General features: G+C 40.6%; 1 non-coding gene across 1 annotated transcript; it reads left to right on the forward strand.

Annotated features, from left to right (window-relative positions):
- The first annotated feature begins 5,331 nt into the window (after positions 1-5,331).
- On the forward strand, positions 5,332-5,438 carry LOC141694297 (small nucleolar RNA R71). The gene has a single exon (XR_012563617.1). It is a non-coding gene; the product is annotated as a small nucleolar RNA R71 (small nucleolar RNA).
- The last annotated feature ends 6,574 nt before the right edge of the window (positions 5,439-12,012 follow it).

The following is a 12,012-nucleotide window of genomic DNA, read 5'->3' on the forward strand; positions in this document are numbered from 1 at the left end:
ATTGTGGATTTCCGGGAAAAATCAAAGTGTTCGGAATTGGATTCTGACGATCTTTACATACACTTATATACCACATAGAGTACTAATAATATCCCATAAGATCAATAACAGAACCCCTACATAGCGTGGCATGAAAAGTTTTCTCATTCAGCAAAAACACTATTCATAAGGGTTTCAAAAATTTCCAAAAATTGGGGTTATTACATATAGGGTAGGAATTAGGGTTAAAATTAGAGTATGAGTGGGGTTTGTGGGAGATAAAATGTGGGTTGTGTAAAAGAAATCGTGGGTTGTTGGTTTATATTTTGATTTTGTGTTTTTCTGATTTTTTTGGATTTTTTAGAAGGCAATTTTTTTTTTCTAACAGTCGGGTCCTGAGCGGCCGCTCAGCGAAGCTGCACGGGCGCCCAGCATCCTGAGCGGCCGCCCAGGAAAGCTGAGCGGGCGCCCAGAGGGTCTCTGAATTTTTTTTTCTTACCCAAAAATTTCTGATTTTGTTGTGGTTTTGGATAGGTTACTAACTTCTAAGGGTTCCTATAATCACAACTCTTGGGTTGCCTCCCAAGAAGCGCTTCTTTTACGTCATTAGCTTGACGTAGAGTACTTTGATCAAGTTGACAATAAAACGGCACTAACCACTTCCCGGTTTGCCGTGTCCCCATAGTAATGCTTCAATCGCTGACCATTGACCTTGAATGCTTGGCCCGAATCATTCTCAAAAATCTCCACCGCTCCATGTGGAAACACAGTTTTGACAATAAAAGGTCCAGACCACCTTGATTTCAACTTTCCAGGAAAAAGTCGGAGACGAGAGTTGAATAAAAGAACTTGTTGCCCCGGCATGAATGACTTAGGAGATAGCTTCCTGTCGTGCCACCTTTTCACTTTTTCCTTGTACATTTTGTTGTTCTCGTATGCTTGAAGTCGAAATTCATCAAGTTCATTTAACTGAAGCATTCGCTTCTTCTCAGCTGCATCTAGATCAAGGTTCAACTTCTTCAACGCCCAATAAGCCTTACGCTCAAGCTTCGCAGGTAAATGACATCCCTTCCCGTATACAAGTTGAAACGGGGACATCCCAAGTGGAGACTTGTATACTGTTCTGTAAGCCCAAATAGCTTCATCGAGCTTTAAGGACCAATCCTTCCGTGACGGACAAACAACTATCTCTAGAATACGCTTGATCTCTCTATTAGACACTTCAGCTTGACCATTCATTTGCAGATGATAGGTAATAGCAACACGATGATTCACATTGTAGCGCTGCATCATAGAAGTGAACTTATGGTTGCAGAAATGCGACCCTTCATCACTTATGATTACTCATGGCATTCCAAACCTTGTGAAAATCTGCTTACGAAGAAAATTCAACACTACCTTTGCATCATTCATCGGTAGAGTCTTGACTTCTATCCATTTTCAAATATAATCGACTTCCAGCAAGATGTACTTGTTATTGCAGGACGAGACAAATGATCCCATGAAATCGATTCCCCAAACAGCAAAGACCTCGACTTCAAGCATCACATTTAAGGGCATCTCATCCTTCCTCGTAAGATTCCCCACTCTTTGGCAACGATCACACCTTAAAACGAACTGATGTGCATCCTTAAACAAAGTAGGCTAGAAAAAACCTGCTTGCAGAATACAAGCTGCTGTCTTTTCACCACCATAATGTCCACCATAAACTGTGAAATGGCAGTCTCGTAATATCCCCTCCGTCTAACAGAATGGGATACATCTCCTGATGATCTGGTCAGCTCCTTGTCTAAACAAATATGGTTCATCCAAATGTACCACTTCACCTCATGCAGAAACTTCTTCCTTTGAGCTGCATTCATATTATGAGGTATTATATTGCGGACAAGATAGTTCACAATATCTGCGAACCATGGCTCTTCCTCCTGAACTGCGAACAACTGCTCATCCGGAAAAGATTCGTTGATCAATTTCGTATCATGTGAAGTAGAATCGGGATTCTCCAATCTAGAGAGATGGTCAGCTACTTGATTCTCAGTACCTTTTCGATCCTTGATTTTTAACTCAAATTCCTGTAGCAAGAGCACCCAACGAATAAGTCTAGGCTTCGAATCCTTCTTTGAGATTAGATAGCGAATGGCAGCATGATCAGTGAATACTGTCACCTTTGTCCCAAGCAGATAAGATCGAAATTTTTCGAAACCAAAGAATATAGCCAAGAGCTCCTTCTCAGTAGTGGTGTAGTTCATTTGAGCTCCATTTAGAGTCTTACTAGCATAGTAGACCACATGAAAAAGATTATTCTTGCGCTACCCAAGAACTGCTCCCACTGCATAATCACTCGCATCACACATCATCTCAAAAGATTCTTTCCAATCAGGTGCCGTAATAACTGGTGCAGTTATCAAACTCTTCTTGAGAGTCTCGAATGCCGCCAAGCATTCATCATCAAATTTGAAAGGCACATCTTTCTCAAGCAAGTTGCACAATGGCTTAGATATCTTCGAGAAGTCCTTGATGAAACGCCGATAAAAACCCGCATGCCCAAGAAAACTACGGATTCCTTTCACAGAAATAGGTGGTGGAAGATTTTCAATGACTCCCACCTTGGCTTTGTCCACCTCAAGACCCTTGCTAGAGACCTTATGCCCAAGAATAATGCCTTCACGCACCATAAAGTGACATTTTTCCCAATTGAGCACCAAATTAGTTTCCACACACCTTTTGAGCACCGAACGAAGATTATTCAAACATTCATCATACGAATGTCCAAAGACGGAGAAGTCGTCCATGAACACTTCGACATTGTTTCCAATCATATCGGAGAATATAGCCATCATACATCTCTGAAAAGTGGCTGGTGCACCACATAAGCCAAATGATACTCTGCGAAAAGCAAACGTGCCGAATGGACAAGTGAAGGTAGTCTTTCCTTGATCTTCTGGTGCAATGCAAATCTGATTATACCCCGAATAGCCATCCAGAAGACAATAATACTCATGACCAGCCAACCTATCAAGCATCTAATCAATAAATGGAAGAGGGAAGTGATCCTTCCTTGTGGCTTTGTTCAACTTTCTATAATCCATGCATACCCTCCATCCTGTGACTGTTCGAGTGGGGATGAGCTCGTTCTTCTCATTTGCTACCACAGTTATACCTCCTTTCTTAGGTACACATTGCACGGGGCTCACCCAAGAACTGTCAGAAATAGGATATATAATTCCTACATCCAGCCACTTCAGAATTTCTTTCTTCACCACTTCTTTTATGATAGGATTAAGTTATCATTGTTGCTCAACAGTCGGCTTACTACCCTCCTCTAGCAGAATTTTATGCATGCAGTACGAAGGGCTAATCTCTTTGATATCTGCTATAGTCCATCCGATAGCCGATTTGAATTATCTCAAGATCCTCAAGAGCTTGTCCTCCTTACTACCTGAAAGGTCAGATGCAATAATAACAGGTAAAGTAGATGCATCACCTAAAAAAGCATACCTCAAGTGTTCAGGCAATGGTTTAAGCTCCAAAGTAGGTGCTTCCTTAATAGATGGTTTGAGCTTTCCTTCAGCATTCTTGAGATCAGAAGTACCAAGAGATTCAAATGGCATGTCTAGCTTTCGCCTGCAAGAAGAAGCATTTAGATATTGTAGTTGCTCATTTCCATCCTCATCGTCACTGTCAAACTCCCCCACTAAGGCTTTCTCTAAGGCGTCAGACATTAACATATGATCAAGTTCTGAAGTTACCGCAAAATCAATCAAATCCACCTTTAAGCACTCCTCATCTTCTGTAGGGAATTTCATCGCCTTGAATACATTGAATGTCACATCCCGATCCTGCACCCTCATAGTAAGTTCACCTTTCTGCACATCTATCAAGGTACGACCTGTAGCCAAGAAAGGTCTTCCCAAGATTATGGAAATCTTCTTATCTTCCTCGAAATCCAAAATGACAAAGTCTGCAGGGAAGAAGAGCTTATCCACCTTTACTAACACATCCTCCACTATGCCTCGTGGTATGTAATAGAACGATCAGCCAATTGTAGAGACATGTAGGTGGGCTTTGGATCAGGAAAATTCAACTTTTTGAAGATAGACAATGGCATCAGATTGATGCTTGCTCCCAAATCACACATGAATTTGTCAAAAGACAACTTGCCAATGGTGCAAGGAATGGTGAAGCTACCTGGATCTTTAAGCTTTGGAGGTAGTTTTTGTTGCAGCACAGCACTACATTCTTCCGTTAAAGAAACGGTCTCAAGGTCATCCAGTTTCACCTTCCTTGAAAGAATACTCTTCATGAATTTTGCATAACTAGGCATTTGCTCCAGAGCCTCAGCGAAAGGTATGTTAATGTGAAGTTTTTTGAACACCTCCAAAAACTTACCGAACTGCTTATCCAGCTTTTGTTGTTGCAATCTCTTAGGGAAAGGTGGTGGATGATAGAGCCGTTTCTCCCCTGTATTACCCTCAGGCAGAGTGTGTTCAATAATAGTCTTCCTTGGTTCCGCCGCTTTCTCCTTTTGCTTCTCTTCTTCATCAACAACTTCAGCTTCTCCGTCTTTCGCTTTGTCAGCATTAACAACTTTTCCGGACTAGCTTTGACTTGCTCTTTAGCTTCCTTCCTGCCTGGCACTTCAGTATCACTGGGAAGTGTGCCAGGTTAACGGTTGAGCACTGCATTGGCTATTTGACCTATTTGATTTTCCAAGGTCTTGATAGAAACAGCTTGACTTTTGCACAACAGCTTGAGCTCCTCAAAATTAGCACTAGAAGGTGGAGCAACACCTCCTTGTTGAGGATATGATTGCCTTTGAGCATAATGCTGTGGTTGCTGGAATCCAGGTGGTTTAAACTATTTATTATGCCTTGCTGATATGGTTGCTGAATAGCATTCTGATTATTGCTCCAGCTGAAATTGGGATGATTTCTGTTGTTAGGATGATAAGTAGCTGGCACAGGCTGCTGCGGTCGCTGATAATTATTCACATACTGAACAGATTCATTAACAAGAGAACACTGATCCTTAGAATGAGAGCCTGCACAAAGCTCACAGACCATAGCTATCTGATTGACTCCATAGGTGGCTAAAGAATCGACCTTCAAAGACAGCGCTTGGAGCTGCGCTGCAATAGCTGTAGCTGCATTAACTTCCAGAATACCTGCTACCTTCCCAGACATCATCCTTTGAGTTGGGTTTTGATGCTCATTTGCAGCCATAGTTTCAATAAGATTATCAGCCTCAGTATAGCTTTTGGCCCACAAGGCGCCTCCAGCTGCTGCATCGAGCATGGGCCGAGATTGGGCCCCCAAACCATTATAGATACCAGTGATCACCATCCAGTCAGGCATACCATGATGTGGACACTTTTTCAACATCTCCTTGTAGCGCTCCCAAGCTTCGCACATAGATTCTGTTGGTTGCTGCACAAACTGAGTAAGAGCACTCCTCATAGCTGGAGTCTTCGCCATTGGATAGAACTTCACTAGAAACTTTTGCGCAAGATCTTGCCAAGTAGTGATGGACCCAACTGGTTCAGAATGTAACCGGTCCTTAGCTTTATCCCTCAGAGAGAATGGGAAAAGCCTCAGCTTGATAGCCTCATCAGTCACACCATTATATTTGAAAGTACTACAGATCTCGACAAAATTCCTGATGTGCATGTTGGGGTCTTCAGTCGCAGCACCTCCGAAAGAAACAGAATTCTGCACCATGTGAATAGTGCCCGACTTGATTTCCAAAGTGTTAGCCTGAATAGCCGGATGAAGGATGCTTGACTGAATGTCATCAATTTTAGGCCGAGAAAAGTCCATAAGAGCTGGATCTGCCAGAACTATACGATCACCCATGATTATTGGTTCTTTCTGCTCACTCTCTTTATCTGAATCTTCAAAATCTATCTTCTCCGGAATATCAAGAACTGGGTCTATCTTCTCAGCCGTATCTAAAGTCCTCTTGCGAGTACGAGAATGTGTTTGCATAAACGCTCGCTAAAGTACCTGAAACACAACCGGAAATAATAAGTAACACGTCTAAATCAATGAGTCCTAATGACCACTGATGGTAAGTACATAAACTAAACAAATATACGCCGAGTCCCCGGCAGCGGCGCCAAAAACTTTTTAGGCACAAAACACGCGCTAATAATTCATGCAAGTATACGCGTTCGCAAGTATTATAGAATAAATTCTAGTTCGTTCCCACAGAGACTCAGACTAATTATGTTCAATTAACACTTACTCACTAATGTATGATTACTTCTCAATATCAAGACAATAACACTTAGATTTGATTAACTAATTATTAACTATAATTAACTATGAGAATTAAACACTTAATTGATACTTGAATTAACAATATTAAACACACATGAAATCATAACTTCATTACTACTTCCTTCAATAGTTATCGTTATTACCCTTAGCATGAAACGGTGATGATATTAATCGAACAACACGGAACTAATAAAAGCCAATTTTCGTTGTACTAATACCATTCTACCAAACATCCACAATTAAGATAGAAGTTGAATAAGCATCAATTATGTTGAGACCCTATATGTCTACAGAATTTGACAACATAACAATTTAAGCACAAGTTATTCCTTTTGATTACACAAGGCAAGTAAAACGGTTAGAGTTACCCACTAATCATGCATACACATACATGAACCTATGCTAGCATGGCAAGTTCTAAACCTCAAGATCCACAGTCGCTTCACAAGAGATTAACACCCTATCTTATATGTTCGCGACGCAAATAAGACGAATAAGCGCAACCTATGCTAAATATCATACAATCACCACACACTAAGGTATTAAACAACTAACTAAAGAATTTCATAGTAAATCCGTTACGACCCCATGATCACGATTAGCTCATGATAGAATCATCGTCACTATGGGTTCATATGAAAACATGATAATACACACAATATAAACTAATAAAAATACTTATTAAAACCAGAGTACGTCACAAGAGTAATAAGGTTCAAAGTAAAAAAAACTAGCATCCACTGATACAACGAATAAAAGAATCACAAGAAAACGTATGCTTCCTCTTCTTCGTTGCGATGTGCTAAAACGGTCTTCTTCCTTCTCTTCTTGCTCCTTGATTGATACCACGATTATGTGAAACGTCTCTGAAATCTACTTATATAGAAGGCCACAAGACCTAGCCATCTCAGAAGTCAGAAGTTCAACAGAATAAGAACTCTAAAAATCAGTATTTAATTTTATGCCCATGAGCGGCCGCCCAGCAATCCTGAGCGGGCGCCCAGCTTCCTGAGCGGCCGCCCAGCTGGGCTGAGCGGGCGCCCACCTGCTCACTGGAAAATTCTTCAATCTGCTCCCGTTTTCTGCTGCGTTCTGCTCCAAACTTCCCACATTCAATGCCAAGCACTCCCCTAGGCTTATTTCTGATGAAATCTCCCCACAAATGCAAGTTATACCCTGAAATGCACAAATACTAGAAAAACGCATCAAATACACAAAATACTTGATTTCAAGACATCAATTCAAGCCATTATAGGACTTTCTAAGTGGTATAAAATGCCACTTATCAAGCTCCACACGTCACAAAGTCGAGAAGGAATCCTTTAAGCCACGAGGCCATTACTTGGAATGATGTTTTAGACTCAGTCCTCGAAGGACATGAAAGTTACAACGTCCTTGGTGAGCTCTCGCTGCCATAGCCCCGAGGGCATGCATCACCAAGACTAAATTTTGGCTTGATCCTTGGCATATGCCAAGATACGTAGGCATCTTGTGAGGGCAGATTCAAGCCACGAATCACAAGCGCAACCATTAAAGTTCGAAGCTTATCAAACCCTGACATTAAATACTCGAATTAAAGAAATACATGGTTTTTATCCATAACATTTGGCGCCGTCTGTGGGACGAAGATGACAACCATGAAAGCATGAAGAAGTACCAAAAAAATACCTGATGAGATGTGTAATATTGCATCCAACATTGAGACTCCACCACAGTCAAACCTCAATATCCGAGGGACTAATCTTTCAGGGATGAAGATCTTCATTACCTAACTGTTCAATCAAAGAACGGCCTCCAACCTTAACGGATGCATAATTAAGGGAAGAGTCCCAAACTATAGATGGTGCTCTCACTAATGAACAGCTGAATTTCAGATGTTAATAATTGTGCTTCCATCAACGGTGAATGATAACCCACCTTATGAGATGCATAATTTTGAGAAGAAACGTAACGTCGAGTGCATGAGAAGTACGAACCTCAATATTTGCATGGGCTAAAAATTATTAAAGAAATAAGTTACGATTTCTATGATCCTCATATCAGGGATAATGATTGTTCATATGAAGAGGATATTACCCAAGAAGGGTGTAGCCGAGCAAGGAACCTATTGTCAAAGGGCGGTTTTAGCCTCAAAAATGTGAATGAGAGAATGCTCAAAATCATAAAGAAGAGGATCTATGCTCATGAGGCACACATTCGAAAACCCAAAAACATCTGGAAACATAAAGCGAACAAGATCTACCATCCACAACTCAAATTGTCGCTTCCACCTTTTGAAGCACCACAACTTTTGATCACAAAACTCAGAAGCTGGTCCCACAATAATGGGATTCCTTGTAACCCGAAAGCTAATTCTAGGGACCGATCCCCAATTTTAAGGAATGTAAAACTAGGGGACGAAACCCCAATCGGGTTTCGGATGTTAACAATTATGTTTTCATCTAGGAGAAATGCTAACCCACCTGACTGGAGTAAACTTCTGCGTCAAATGCAGTAGGATTATGAATTCCGGTATTTACAGGGGCTGATCCTCATCCATAAAAGATTCCTAGATTTCTCTAGTTCCAATACCTAGGTTAGTGATTGTCCATCTGATAAGGTGACCGAGCCACGAAAGAGGCAACCAAATAAATAGCCCGTTGTCAGAATACATTCTCAGTCTCGAGGGCGCGAAAGGATGATTTATCGACCCATTGTAAAAAAGAATTCGAGCTCATGTAGAGCACATCAACAAGATTTAACAAGTTGGGAGATGCGTTAGGCAAAAACTCGATCTTAATCCGAAGGGACGATTTAAGATTCCCAAATTCGAAAGATAGAATCCTCAAGTTTAAGGGCCGAATCCCCAATTTCAGATGGTAATTGATACCTTAACTCTACCAATATTCTCCTTTCCCGAACCATGGATGATCCGGGATATGAATTCAAAGGTTATAACCAAGGAAGCGGAATTCAACATCAACCGTGTAAAGGATATACACCCCCTTATATTCAAGGATTGAAACCCATTAATGACCAAATTTATGATTATTCCAGTCCCTAAACAGAGGACGATGAAATATGAAGTGAGGAGGATACCACTCCAAGAAGGCGACGTCCAGGAAGTGACCGACCGAAGAAAGATGTCCCAAGCCTCGAGGGCCTCAAGGACTGAAAGCTTAGGATGATGAAGATTGGATTTTCGTCTCATCAAACTCGTGATTTAATGGAGAAAAAGAAACCTGAAAAGGGAACAATAAACTCGACTACTTACAAAATTTGGAAAGCCTGGACCCCGAGGGTCGATTACCCGATATAGTTGATTTGGACGACCTTCCATGAACAGAGAAGAAGGAAGTTCCAAGGATTGATCCCAAAGATTTGATTCCCTTTGAAGGTCTAAATAATCCCACATATCTCTCCACGAGAGAAACTACGAATACCTATATTTCAAGGAAGCTAAAGGTACCCCAATATGAGCGTATGATGGATTCAATAATCCGGATAACCACGTAAGAAAGTTTTCAAACTCTCTAGCACAACAGCTGATGAACGATTTTATAAAGTGCATGACGTTTTCTTAAACCCCCGGGGGGCATGACTCAATAATGGTGCAAAACTGTATGAGCTATTTTGCATCCCCAAGAACATAAAACGAGGATAAAAAGAATCCTTGTATGACCTAGACCGATTCAAAGAAAATCCTTGATCACCATATACTTGAATGATAGGATGTCATTGATAGTCCAATAAGGAGCCTGGGATGTTAACTTTAAGTTATCATTGGCCGAAACCAATTTGAAAAGCATACACAAGTTACTATAGTGGAAAGGTAAATATGTCAATAAAAAAATAAATAACATGAAGAAGAATTTGACCCATAATATGAAGCGAATATGATTACAACTAGAAGCCAAAGGTGGATTAAGAGTGTGATAATAAGAATAAGAATCCTCGATAGAGACCCTGATTCTCCCTCAAGAAAGAATAATAGAGAACCAAAATTAACCAAGTGTGCACAATTAAATACTCCAAGAAGCCGCATGTTGATGAAAATTAAAAAAGATGAAGGCTGTTGATGGCCAATGCCAACACGCACCAACCCTGAAAAGAGGAACAAAGAATTTATATCCAAGATTTCACATAGAGGACATCGACGATTGCCGTTAGCTAAGGAATACAATTAAGTTATAAATCCGAGGAGGGATACTGAAGAGGTTCACCAAAATGGTGGAGAAATAATAGAATGAAAGATTATGAAGAATAAGAGGGGAGATCAAGATACTCCAGGAAAATAAGCAGCCCCGAGGGTCAATTATCAATATGATCTTTAGAAGACTAATAATCACTGGGACTTCAAGAAACTCAATGAAAGCTTGCGCCCGAAAGGTAGTACACCATAAGGAGCGACAATGGAAATTTTCAATAACTTTGATGATTCTGATTCAAAAGGGTTGAAATTCCCCCATAAAGACCCGATGATCATCACATTATGATATAAAACTCTGAAAGATTCTTGGTAAATGGGACCCTCTAATTCCTAACTTGCCTTTTATGATATGTGGCCATGATTAAAGGCCCGATTGAGTGGGGGCAGGTCCTCCCAAAAGAAGACATGGAATTTCGAAAGTTCGACGAGCAATAAGAAAATTCAACAGCAGATATGATTCTTATCCACTTGTAACTGAAGTACAATGAGGAAAATGAAGAGGAATTTTTGCCCTTGGCAGGCGAGAAACCACAAAACAATAAGCTAATTATAAGGACGACATTTCTAAGAATTAAGAGCCTAGACAAGGCAAAATGCATGAAGCACCTTCGAGAGGCATTTGAAGTGCCGATGCACCACAAGATGATGTTAAATCGTACAAGGTGTGCCTTCGAGGTAGGATATGTAAATTTTTGGACACATTTCCGAGTGGGGAATCAAGGCCAATGTTGATAAGATTCCTGGTTATGGAACCCTCATCTTTCATTAAGAAAATAGAGAAACTAAAGAGTGTGATTTAGGAGAGGTTCATCTTTAAACCCAGTGACAAGTGTTTTCCCTTCTTCACGATATTGAAGAAAGTAAAGGACCCTTTATGGATTGATGAAAACCATGTAATCTTTGAGAAATTGAAGAAGCAGAAAATCGGAACACCAGAAGAAGTACTAAATTTATACATGGAAAACTCAATTGTGTAATTGAGACTTGCCCCTATGAGAAAAGTCATGAAGGTTCAGCAACCCATATGCTAGGACAGTAAAATTTTATGTGAATAACTCTAGTATTGAGAAGTTCGCGTTAGTCATGAACACGACATGAGGAAGTTAAACTGTATTTCCAAATGTTCAAAACTAGCCCCGGGGGGGGGGACAATGCACAGCCCTGAGGCTGGTGGAAGGTTGTTTAATTGGACAACCGTGCCTGACGAATTTAGTTTAACATATACCATATTTAAGGTTCAAGATTTGACCGACTTCATGGTTGAATGTCCCATTGACAACCAAGAAGTCGAGGGGCAGGATGAGATACCCTATGAGGGCAAGGAAACATGTAGGACAAGATAAAGAGATCATACTGAAGTACTAGTTGGTTCTCTATTTTGATGGAACATTCAAAATAAAAGTGGGTGTTGCAAATTCATGATGAATTAATGATATAGTTAACCTCGACATCGGATTTCTCAATAACGAATAACGAAGTTGAAAATAAGGCCTCGATGGCTAGACTTGGTTTAGCTCAAACCTTAAGGGTTGAAAACCTTAAGGTCTATGGAGACTCGGTGTTGGT

This window comes from Apium graveolens, chromosome 10 (assembly GCF_009905375.1).
Source record: "Apium graveolens cultivar Ventura chromosome 10, ASM990537v1, whole genome shotgun sequence".
NCBI lineage: Eukaryota > Viridiplantae > Streptophyta > Magnoliopsida > Apiales > Apiaceae > Apium > Apium graveolens.